Raw genomic sequence first — 12,581 nt, 5'->3', positions numbered from 1 at the left:
GAAGACGACACGTCTCCATTCGTCCCTCCATTCACGCCTGTTGCGACACCACTGGAGGCGGGCTGCACGATGTTGGGGCGTGAGCGGAAGACGGCCTAACGGTGTGCGGGACCGTAGCCCAGCTTCATGGAGACGGTTGCGAATGGTCCTCGCCGATACCCCAGGAGCAACAGTGTCCCTGATTTGCTGGGAAGTGGCGGTGCGGTCCCCTACGGCACTGCGTAGGATCCTACGGTCTTGGCGTGCATCCGTGCGTCGCTGCGGTCCGGTCCCAGGTCGACGGGCACGTGCACCTTCCGCCAACCACTGGCGACAACATCGATGTACTGTGGAGACCTCACGCCCCACGTGTTGAGCAATTCGGCGGTACGTCCACCCGGCCTCCCGCATGCCCACTATACGCCCTCGCTCAAAGTCCGTCAACTGCACATACGGTTCACGTCCACGCTGTCGCGGCATGCTACCAGTGTTAAAGACTGCGATGGAGCTCCGTATGCCACGGCAAACTGGCTGGCACTGACGGCGGCGGTGCACAAATGCTGCGCAACTAGCGCCATTCGACGGCCAACACCGCGGTTCCTGGTGTGTCCGCTGTGCCGTGCGTGTGATCATTGCTTGTACAGCCCTCTCGCAGTGTCAGGAGCAAGTATGGTGGGTCTGACACACCGGTGTCAATGTGTTCTTTTTTCCATTTCCAGGAGTGTATTTGAAAATGCGCGGAGAAGTCAGCGATGTAAAGTTTCATGAACAATCTGGAGAAATCAAGACTGAACTATTTACTGGTTTGTCCTATAGTGCGACACGGTCTGTTTTGTCTCTCACGCATCTGAAACTGAAGGGTGACAAAGTAATACGAGGAATTTTTCTTTTTTCTCCAAGGTCGGGTCGGTCGTGAGATTAAAAGCACAGTAAAAATCCGATGAAACTTTTCGCAGAAGTATTGCACAGAGTTTCTAGTAGGAGGGTCGACAGTGTCTCGTCGCACGTATAAGTTCTGAGCGCACAGTGAGCCCGGAAAGATGGCTAGAACAGTAGTCTCCCGCCAAATGTGAAATGCGTGCTGTCATTAGATTTCTTTATGCTGAGTAATCTACGTGATTCCATGCAGCCCAAGTAATGTAACTGTCATTCTAGACACCAAGTTGCGGCAATGCTGCACGGACTGTGAAACAAGACAAACAGACGTTCATGATGCAGGCGGTCACGGAAGGAAGCGAGCGTTAACCGATGATCTTGTCCAGCGAATGGATCAAGCGATTCGACAAAATCGTCTACAAAAGGCAATTCAGAACGAGCGGCGACGAAAGTAATCGTCAGGCATTTTACCCCTTCGTGACAATGCTCGGCTGCACACTGCAGCTGCAACAGAGATGCTCCTGCAGCGAATTTGAAGGAAAGTGTTTGCTCACCCACCATAGAACCGTGTCTTGGCTGCTCTGATTTTTATCTCTTTGCTTACTTGTTCACTGCTACATGTACTGTCTTCTCGTCCGGAGAGTGTATCTGAGTGCATATTTAGAGAGTGTTGTTCCCCCGAAACTGTATATTCAATTTATTGATAGCTGCTCCAGTTGATAATACGATCTTCAAGTCCACGATCGGTTTCGGCCTTCACGTCCAGGCCTTTTTTAAGTGGACCTGAAACTTGTGCTGTGGTGAAGCAACGTCAGGCTAAATGTCTGAGACTGCCCACGTAAATATTGGCTGCGCGTCTCTGTGTCAGTCAGATTTACAAAATATTGAGGAGTGTCGCACAAAACGGGAGACTGTAGCTATTGTAGTTTTGCATGATTGTTCCATATTCGATGAAAGTGTAATTAAAATTCGATTTTGTAAGTACAAAGGAGCTGTACTTTTTCTCATAGGGCAAATCGGCTGTCACGCCTGAGTTGTCTCACGTGATGAATGGCGTCTACTACTATACTGATTACCTGTTGATCTCTTCCGTCCGTGCATTGTGTAGCATTGAAACGGGAAGGAAGACGAGAGTTTTACGTTCCTTCGACGTATCGAGACCGCGAGGCACAGACGCTAGCCAAGTCGGACCGTGACTGAAAGGGGAATGAGGTGTGGCCCCGTTTAAGGAACCATCGCAGCATTCGCTTGAAGCAATTCAGGAACCGCCCGTCGGATTATTTTAAGTGTCTTCTTGCAGCTTATGAGTCCACTGTCTTCCCTTCTCATTTTGGAAGAAAAGGACGTGACGCCTCAGCGTTCTGCATTGGAATTCACTCCGTTGGCCCACACTATAAATTACAATTTTTTAATATGTTTATTCTTCACGGAACCCGCAAGTCACCTGACGGTGTGTGGTAGAGGGTATTTCTGGTACCACTAACTGGTACCCCCTACCCTGTTCCGCTCGCGAAAGTCTCGTGGGAAGATTGATTTTCGGTAAGCTTCTGTATTACCTCTAATTTCTCGAATTTTCTCCTCATCGTGGCCATTTAGCGAGATATATGTGCGAAGAAGTAATACACTACTGGCCATTAAAATTGCTACACCACGAAGATGACGTGCTACAGACGCGAAATTTATTCGACAGGAAGAAGATGCTGTGATATGCAAATGATTAGCTTTTCAGAGCATTCACACAAGGTTGGCGCCGCTGGCGACACTTACAACCTGCTGACATGAGGAAAGTTTCCAACCGATTTCTCATACACACTGGTGAAACGTTGTTGTGATGCCTCGTGTAAGGAGGAGAAATGCGTGCTGGATCCCAACGGCCTCGTATCACTAGGAGTCGCGATGACAGGCATCTTATCTGCATGGCTGTAACGGATCGTGCAGCCACGTCTCGATCCCTGAGTCAACAGATGGGGACGTTTGCAAGACAACAACCATCTGCACGAACAGTTCGACGACGTTTGCAGCAGCATGGACTATCAGCTCCGAGACCATGGCTGCGGTTACCCTTGACGGTGCATCACAGACGGGAGCGCCTGCGGTGGTGTACTCAACGACGAACCTGGGTGCACGAATGGCAAAACGTCATTTTTTCGGATGAATCCAGGTTCTGTTTACAGCATCATGATGGTCGCATCCATGTTTGGCGACATCACGGTGACCACACATTGGAAGCGTGTGTTTGTCATCGCCATACTGGGGTATCACCCGGCGTGATGGTATGGGGTGCCATTGGTTACACGTCTCGGTCACCTCTTGTTCGCATTGACGGCACTTTGAATAGTGTACGTTACGTTTCAGATGTGTTACGACCCGTGGCTCTGCCCCTCATTCGATCCCTGCGAAACCCTACATTTCAAAAGAATAATGCACGACCGCATTTTGCAGGTCCTGTATGGGCCTTTCTGGATACAGAAAATGTTCGACTGCTGCCCTGGCCAGCACATTCTCTAGATGTCTCACCAATTGAAAACGTCTGGTCAATGGTGGCCGACCAACTGGCTCGTTACAATACGCCAGTCACTACTCTTGATGAACTGTGATATCGTGTTGAAGGTGCATGGGCAGCTGTACCTGTACACGCCATCCAAGCTCCGTTTGACTCAATGCCCAGGCGTATCAAGGCCGTTATTACGGCCAGAGGTGGTTGTTCTGGGTACTGTTTTCTCAGGATCTATGCACCCAGATTGCGTGAAAATGTAATCACATGTCAGTTCTAGTATAATATATTTGCCCAATGAATAACCGTTTATCATCTGCATTTCTTCTTGGTGTATCAATTTCAGTGGTCAGTAGTGTATGTTGTCTGATTCTTCCCGGAAAGTACTTTCTCGAAATTTCAATAGTGAACCACGCCTCTCTTGCAGAGTCTGCTACTGACTTTGTTGGGCATCTCGGTAAAGCTCTGGGGCCGACTAAACTATCGCGTGACGAAACGTGTCGCTCTTCCTGTTACGAAAAGCGTCGGTCTTAATCGGATCCTCCCCCCCCCCCCCTCCCACCCCCGCTCTCTCTCACTCTCTCTCTCTCTCTCTCTCTCTCTCTCTCTCTCTCTCTCGCTGTGTGTGTGTGTCCTATCATATCTACCTTGGTCCCAGAAAGACGAAAAATAATAATCGGTCGAACAGGTACCGTGTAAGCCACTTCCTTCGTGGATTTACAGGATTTACATTTCCTTAAGATTCTTTCTTTGAATCTCAGTCTGAAGTTGCTTTTCCTACTATTTGCGTTTTTGTGGTTATTCCTCCTAAGGTCGCTGTGAATAGTAACTCCTAATATTTAAGCGTTATATACTCTTTCCAGCAATTTTTATTCAATAGTGTAGCTGTACAGTAGTTGATTTCTTTTCCTATGTATGCGCTGTATTTTATATTTATTTTAGCTGGGGGTAAACTACCAGTGTCTGCGCCATTCATCAATCCTCTGTAGGTCATTTTGCAAATCGATATCCTCTTCTGACCTGCCACTTTGTTACAGACAACCGCATTGTCTGGGAATACCCTGGAAAGCTTCCGACGCACTTTAGTTGATCATTTGTATGCATTACAAACAGTAACGGTCCTATCACACTTCCTTAAGGTACTACGGACGTTACATTTTGTTGCATTAAGAGCGATGTGTTGAGTTCTGTTTGCAAGGGAGTCTTGAATCCAGTCGCGAATCTGGTGAGATACTCGATAAGCTTTTTTTTCCCCACTAAACTGCAGTGCGGGTTGGTGTCAAATGCGCTTCTGAAGTAAAGGAACATACCATCAACTTGATCGCCGCATTTTAGGGTATAAAAGACGTTTAGAAAACTTCAAAATGGATTTTCTCTAGAATTTTTGAGAGTAGCATTCAATTGCTTTTGGGGACTGAGTTCTGAAGTTCACGTACCATAAATATAAAAAATACAAAAATCCAGTTGCTCTTTGATCTCCTTGTCAGTAGAATACATGGTTCAAATGGCTCTGAGCGCTATGGGACTTAACATCTGAGGTCATCAGTCCCCTAGAACTTAGAACTACTTAAACCTAACTAACCTAAGGACATCACACACATCCATGCCCGAGGCAGGATTCGAACCTGCGACCGTAGCGGTCGCGTGGTACCAGACTAAAGCGCCTAGAACCGCTCGGCCACACCGGCCGGCAGTAGGATACATGGATCCCGATTCCTTGCCCGCCGTTCGCTGTATTCTGCGCCGTATGAGGATTGGGCAGCAACAATAGAACAGCAAATCCCATGCATACGTGGCTTGTAAAGAAATGTACAGCATCTTCAGTGAAGACAATCTGGGATACAACTCATTTGACTTCCCAACGCTGGTCAAATATTTCGTAGAAAATAACAGACAATCCCTCTCGGTAATTACTACAGGAAGCTGAAACTTACGGGACATATCTAGCATATGACAAACTGTGTTGTATTAAAATTTGGTCTCGGTCGACCTCTATATTCTTAGTCTACGGAATGTAAACTACGAGGTCCGACTTGAGCGGACGAAAATAGGTGTGAGGCTTCCGTTACAGCTTTGGCGTATATAACACATTAAATTGGTTTAAGAAGATTTATAGCCGCCGATATAGGTAAAAGTCTTATGGATGGGGATAAAGTAAAGTAGTATGGCATAAACGGCTAGCAGACCCCGAAATGCAGGCTCGGCCGCCTAATTGTATTCCTTTTACATCGCGCCCACGTGCACCTTTCCCCAGCGATATGTAAGAGCTGTATGCGTAATTGTATCTGTTAAGTGGATTTAACTGGAATGTGTAGTACAGTGTAATGTTTGCGTTATATGATGATGATGCAAGGTAGAGGGTGGAACGTAGTGCCGGCAGATAGGCTACTCCTCTCGAAGCGCACCAAGGGGGACGCCAAGCTTAACTTTCCCATACGACGAACGGATCACCGTCAACAGTGTCGCATGCCCTCAGCTGACGAGACACTGCGGAACTGCGGAGAGGATTGGAACTGAATCTAAGACATCTGGCGCGAATACTGGTGATCAGGGATACTCCACCCCCCCCCCTCCCGGTCCCCCCTACCGTAAAGGCAAAGGAGGAAAAAGTCAACAGGGCGCGGCGTTCCTGGGCGGTCACCCATCCACATAATGACCATGCCCGACGGTGCTTAACTACGGTGATCTGACGGGAACCGGCGTATCCATCTCGGCATGGCCGTTGACGTGAATGCAGGTGTAAGCAAGGGTAAGGAACTTCTGGACGCTAGAAGCAATTGTCTTATACATCTACATCTACATTTATACTCCGCAAGCCACCCAACGGTGTGTGGCGGAGGGCACTTTAAGTGCCACTGTCGTTACCTCCCTTTCCTGTTCCAGTCGCGTATGGTTCGCGGGAAGAACGACTGCCGGAAAGCCTCCGTGCGCGCTCGAATCTCTCTAATTTTGCATTCGTGATCTCCTCGGGAGGTATAAGTAGGGGGAAGCAATATATTCGTTTCTGGAAACGCACCCTCTCGAAACCTACACCGCAATGCAGAGCGCCTCTCTTGCAGAGTCTGCGACTTGAGTTTGCTAAACATCTCCGTAACGCTATCACGCTTACCAAATAACCCTGTGACGAAACGCGCCGCTCTTCTTTGGATCTTCCGTATCTCCTCTGTCAACCCGACCTGGTACGGATCCCACACTGGTCAGCAATACTCAAGTATAGGTCGAACGAGTGTTTTGTAAGCCACCCCCTTTGTTGATGGACTACATTTTCTAAGGACTCTCCCAATGAATCTCAACCTGACACCCGCCTTACCAACAATTAATTTTATACGGTCATTCCACTTCAAATCGTTCCGTACGCATACTCCCAGATATTTTACAGAAGTAACTGCTACCAGTGTTTGTTCCGCTATCACATAATCATACAATAAAGGATTATTCTTTCTATGTATTCGCAATACATTACATTTGTTTATGTTAAGGGTCAGTTGCCACTCCCTGCACCAAGTGGCTATCCGCTGCAGATCTTAGTGCATTTCGCTGCAATTTTCTAATGCTGCAACTTCTCTGTATACTACAGCATCATCCGCGAAAAGCCGCATGGAACTTCCGACACTATCTGTCGGTGGACAGCAACTGCGGTCGGCAACCAGCCGTTGAGTGTGCGTTTATACGTATTCAGGAGGGTTGAGTAGTTCGGTGAGTGGTTGACAATGAAGTTGACCGAGCGAGGTGCCGCAATGGTTAGCACACTGGACTCGCCTTCGCGAGGGCAGCGGTTCAAACCCGAGTCCGACCATCCTGATTTAGATTTTCCGTGATTTCCTAAAATCACTTCAGGCAGATGCCGGCATGGTTCCTTTGAAAGAGCACGGCCGACTTCCTTCCCCATCCTTCCCTAATCCGATGGGACAGATGACCTCGCTGTTTGGTCCCCTCCCCCGAATCAACGAAGCAACCAGCAACAATGAAGTTGTAAGTTCGTGAAGACAGATGACGTGGACAGGGCAAGACGAAATTTCATATCCGTCACAGTGGAATCGGAAATGCAAATAGCACCCGACGCGCCGTGACGGGTTTCCTGTTGGGGTCGGGACGTGCTCTGCCGGCCAGAATGCAGAGCGGAGTCGGTGAGCCGTCAGGTAGTCACCGTCGCCAGACGCGGCGTCCATTAGCGAGCGCGAGCCATTTGCATGCGCCGCCCGTCCTTGCTCTAATTTTGCTAATGCCGCGCTTCCTATCGGCCGCGGGAAGGGAGGCGGCGCGCCCGGCTATTAAGCCTCCCCCGCCGCGGTCGTCTGCGGCGACAGTCGCGCCCTCAACTCTGTCCCTGAGGGTAGCCCGGCGACGTCCGGTGCTGGAGCGCTGCACTACTGGGCACTCAGGCTGTCGCGTCCGACACGGGTGCGAAAATCGAGCAAAATATTTTTATATTCGCACCGGAAAAGTAAGCGGTTTGCTTACCCTTCGTCACGTACAGTGCGTTTTTCTAAACTGCGATGGAGATCCGGGCAAAGTATACCATCCTCTTCCACGCTCTGTGTTCGGTGGTTAACCACTTTGGCTTGATAGTTGCACGGCTAAAAGCAAGACTATAAAGACTCGCGCTTCGACCGCCAGTCGCCTATGAATTTAAGACGAATTTCACCTCTGGTAAAGTAAAGAAAAGGAACACGTTACGATGTGGTTTGGATTCAAGTAGAGCTATAGGACTTTTGTGACAGTCTGTTTGCTCTAATTCTGTCGAAGAAGATGGAACTCGCTAACTGTCACGAACCCGCAGTGTTGCCACCTGCCCATGGCTGCCACTACTCATTTCAAACAGTCCCGTTATGCTGTGTCACCCTGTATTCTTGAACTCGGCTGAAGATATAGGACTCCTACTAGATTTTCAACAGAACTTAATATATTCTTCAGAACAACGTTGAACTGTATATTCCATAAACATCGTATGAGGATTTCTGAGTGATATAGTGACTCTCGTATTTGGCCAATTTTGATATAAAGTGTGCACATTTTTTGTATCATCTATGGAATACTTTTTCTTGTGGTGCCCATGTGCACCTTTTTCATGTGACGGAGTATGAGCACGACTTTTTTCAAACCAAAATTTTTACTCTTCCTCTACTTTCTGCAGTTCATGGACGTTCAGGAAAGCAGTTATACATACCGGATGGCCGGCCGGTGTGGCCGAGCGGTTCTAGGCGCTTCAGTCTGGAACCGCGTGACCGCTACGGTCGCAGGTTCGAATCCTGCCTCGGGGCATGGGTGTGTGTGATGTTCTTAGGTTAGTTAGGTTTAAGTAGTTCTAAGTTCTAGGGGACTCATGACCTCAGATGTTAAGTCCCATAGTGCCCAGGGCCATTTTGAACCATACCGAGTGGTTATAATTAAACTTCCCCTATTTAACACGTTATAACACAGAAACTAATTACCGTAGGAGTACCAAACTTGGTAGCATTAATGTCAAGGACACGGGGAAGACAAATTATGCAGAATCAATTCAACTAAAACACTTTTAATTTGCTGCTACGGTACATTACCATTACATACCGGTATCATTACTGCTACGAAAGGGGCTCAAATACTGGGCCATCAGTGCCCAGAAGAGTGTGAAAGCGCAGGGTTGCATTCTGTACAGCAGAACGAAGCTTGTCCGTATGTATGCTAGCTACCTCTCTTGGTATGCTGCGCTTCATACCAGCACAGTTGTGAATGTTCCGCTGGTAAACCGTATTCTTCAGGCAGCCCCACAACCAGAAATCACAGGGAGTTAAAAGACATTTTCAAGTTTTCCACCTCGGCTGTTTTTGAGAAAGATTCACTTCATTTTATTTTGCACGACTGGCCAATTTGGACCTTATAAGCAATTTTCATGCGCAGTCGGTATCGGTGTGTTTACAGTTACCCAGTCGTGCAAGATACAACGAACTGAGTATTTCGCAAAGATTTGTTGTTGTTGTGGTCTTCAGTCCTGAGACTGGTTTCATGCAGCTCTCCATGCTACTCTATCCTGTGCAAGCTTTTTCATCTCCCAGTACTTACTGCAACCTACATCCTTCTGAATCTGCTTAGTGTATTCATCTCTTGGTCTCCCCCTACGATTTTTACCCTCCACGCTGCCCTCCAATACTAAATTGGTGATCCCTTGATGCCTCAGAACATGTCCTACCAACCGATCCCTTCTTCTGGTCAAGTTGTGCCACAAACTTCTCTTCTCCCCAATCCTATTCAATACTTCCTCATTAGTTATGCGATCTACCCATCTACTCTTCAGCATTCTTCTGTAGCACCACATTTCGAAAGCTTCTATTCTCTTCTTGTCCAAACTATTTATCGTCCATGTTTCACTTCCATACATGGCTACACTCCATACGAATACTTTCAGAAATGACTTCCTGACACTTAAATCAATACTGGATGTTAACAAATTTCTCTTCTTCAGAAACGCTTTCCTCGCCATTGCCAGCCTACATTTTATATCCTCTCTACTTCGACCATCATCAGTTATTTTGCTCCTCAAATAGCAAAACTCCTTTACTACTTTAAGTGCCTCATTTCCTACTCTAATTCCCTCAGCATCACCCGACTTAATTAGACTACATTCCATTATCCTTGTTTTGCTTTTGTTGATGTTCATCTTATATCCTCCTTTCAAGACACTGTCCATTCCATTCAACTGCTCTTCCAAGTCCTTTGCTGTCTCTGACAGAATTACAATGTCATCGGCGAACCTCAAAGTTTTTATTTCTTCTCCATGAATTTTAATACCCACTCCGAATTTTTCTTTTGTTTCCTTTACTGCTTGCTCAATATACAGATTGAACAACATCGGGGACAGGCTACAATCCTGTCTTACTCCCTTCCCAACCACTGCTTCCCGTTCATGTCCCTCGACTCTTATAACTGCCATCTGGTTTCTGTACAAATTGTAAATAGCCTTTCGCTCCCTGTATTTTACCCCTGCCACCTTTAGAATTTGAAAGAGAGTATTCCAGTCAACATTGTCAAAAGCTTTCTCTAAGTCTACAAATGCTAGAAACGTAGGTTTGCCTTTCCTTAATCTTTCTTCTAAGATAAGTCGTAAGGTCAGTATTGCCTCACGTGTTCCAGTGTTTCTACGGAATCCAAACTGATCTTACCCGAGGTTGGCTTCTACTAGTTTTTCCATTCGTCTGTAAAGAATTCGTGTTAGTATTTTGCAGCTGTGACTTATTAAGCTGATAGTTCGGTAATTTTCACATCTGTCAACACCTGCTTTCTTTGGGATACAGATGTGAAAAATCTTTGAATCCTAAAAACATAAAAAAATATATAATTTTTAAATTTTTCACGTAATTAACCTTTATTATCCTAGTAAGCCACGAACACAAGAAGAATTTGGCAAAAAGTAAACAATCAGTTTTTTTTAAGGTGGTAGTTTCACTTTGGAATCACTCGAATGTGCAATTTTCAACCACAGATCATTTCATGTGATATATTTGGAAGAAAATTCTCATTTTTAAGACAAAATCCCATATTTCGAAACTTCCATGAACTCGTAACGCCCAAAACAAATTATAGTCCCAAATAACAAACAAAAATTGGCCTAAAATTTAATAAATGTTGTATCACAACTACAAGCTGTACCGGTGGTGTCATTTCGATATACTCGTAAAAGCAGTAGTAGAAACTCAAATTTACGTTACAATAACTTAGAGGTACTGACTTTCATTGCCAATGATCTTCTTAATACAGCCACTTAAAAAAAAATAAAAATAAAAAAAGCCGCATGTCCGAATCTCCTACAATCACGTACCACAATAGTTCCCGCCAACTGTTGCTTTGTACCCTATAAGTGATTATTGCTACAATGCACTAGATTCGTAGAAGTACCTGAGTGTATCAGTAGAAGTCTCTGTCTTGTAATAACATCAGTGGTTTTACGCGAAAGGAATTGGTACTTCAAAAAAAGAAAAGAATAATTGTAACAATAATAATAGAGCCATTGTTTCAGGCAACCATTGGGGCCCAAAGGCTCAACGAATATTCAGCTGTAGTACGCCACATGAGGAAAATCATCGACAACTAAACGTTTTCATGATAGTACTGTTTAATTACGAGACTCCATTTCCAAAGTTTTGTCCCGATTTATTCCTTGTTGAAGACTATTGTGCATTTCTTCTTTCCTCTAGTGTTCGTCCTCTTCCTGTCATACACATTCCACAGCCAGCCGCTTAAGGCAGTCTCTCGCATAGCTTGAAAGTGCCTATTGTGTAAAAGTGCCTATTGTGTAACCGTTTGGCAGCATTGTAGGCAGAAGATGCCGTCACATCTTGTGGTGAATTATGATAATTGCCCCTACGCATGAAGCAGATGTTTTGGAGCCCGTTCTGCTGATAGGACTCCGAGACGTAACACGTGATGTCAGTAAGGAGTGTGTTCCAAATTCCTAAAATTAAATACAATCGTATCCAATTAAACTGCATCATCCTACCGCCACCACCCCTGCCTTCCTATCGCATCTTTGCACGAATGAAGAACAATTACCATTGCCTTATTTTCCAAAACAGCATTTACTTCATATCCCCCGTTTTTTTGTATCTGTATTTACACAATATCGATAAGCAGAAAATATTTGAAAGGAAAAAAAAATACAAAGATTAGATATCGACGTCGATACCCGTAGAAATCTTGATTGTTAGAGGCTTAATGCTAGCACTGAAGAACAAAGACAACGGAGAAATCCTGCAACTGATATGACTGATTTCATTTCACTGACAAATCTCCAGACAATCACTTTTTCATTTAGAAAACTGCTTAGAAACGTCTCCACATGTACGGAGAGAGGCTGCGCACACAGCGAGGCCGCTGGCTGGCTGGCGTGCGTCTGCGAGTTGCACCCTCTGCGCAGCTGCTGTGTGCAACGTCTGACTTTGCCTCGTGTCAGCCGCATGTTCAAGCCGGTTTTGCTTTTCGTCTCTTGACTTAGTAACACGACGAAAGATTGTGATGGATTTGTCCTCGAGTGAGCTAATTAATTAAATGACATGTGATACAGCGTGAAACGACTGAACGTTTGTGTGCCGCAAATATGCCAACTACTTCATGCTGCCAACTTCCGTAGGGCAAGACGTCGCTGCAGCAAGTTCCATACCGACGCACGGAAATTGCCAGACTGACGCGGAAACCTGCTTTAATTGTAATAGAGGCGCTACAGCAAACGGCCGGAAATGACAATCATACTGTCGACAGC

The 12,581-nt window shown here is 46.0% G+C and overlaps 1 pseudogene; it reads right to left on the bottom strand.

The window, feature by feature from the left end:
- Nucleotides 1-5,957: 5,957 nt before the first annotated feature.
- Nucleotides 5,958-6,076, bottom strand: LOC124556631 (annotated as a pseudogene).
- Nucleotides 6,077-12,581: the final 6,505 nt, after the last annotated feature.

This window comes from Schistocerca americana, chromosome 1 (assembly GCF_021461395.2).
Source record: "Schistocerca americana isolate TAMUIC-IGC-003095 chromosome 1, iqSchAmer2.1, whole genome shotgun sequence".
NCBI classification, from domain to species: Eukaryota; Metazoa; Arthropoda; class Insecta; order Orthoptera; family Acrididae; genus Schistocerca; species Schistocerca americana.
This window is presented reverse-complemented; position numbering and strand designations above follow the sequence as displayed.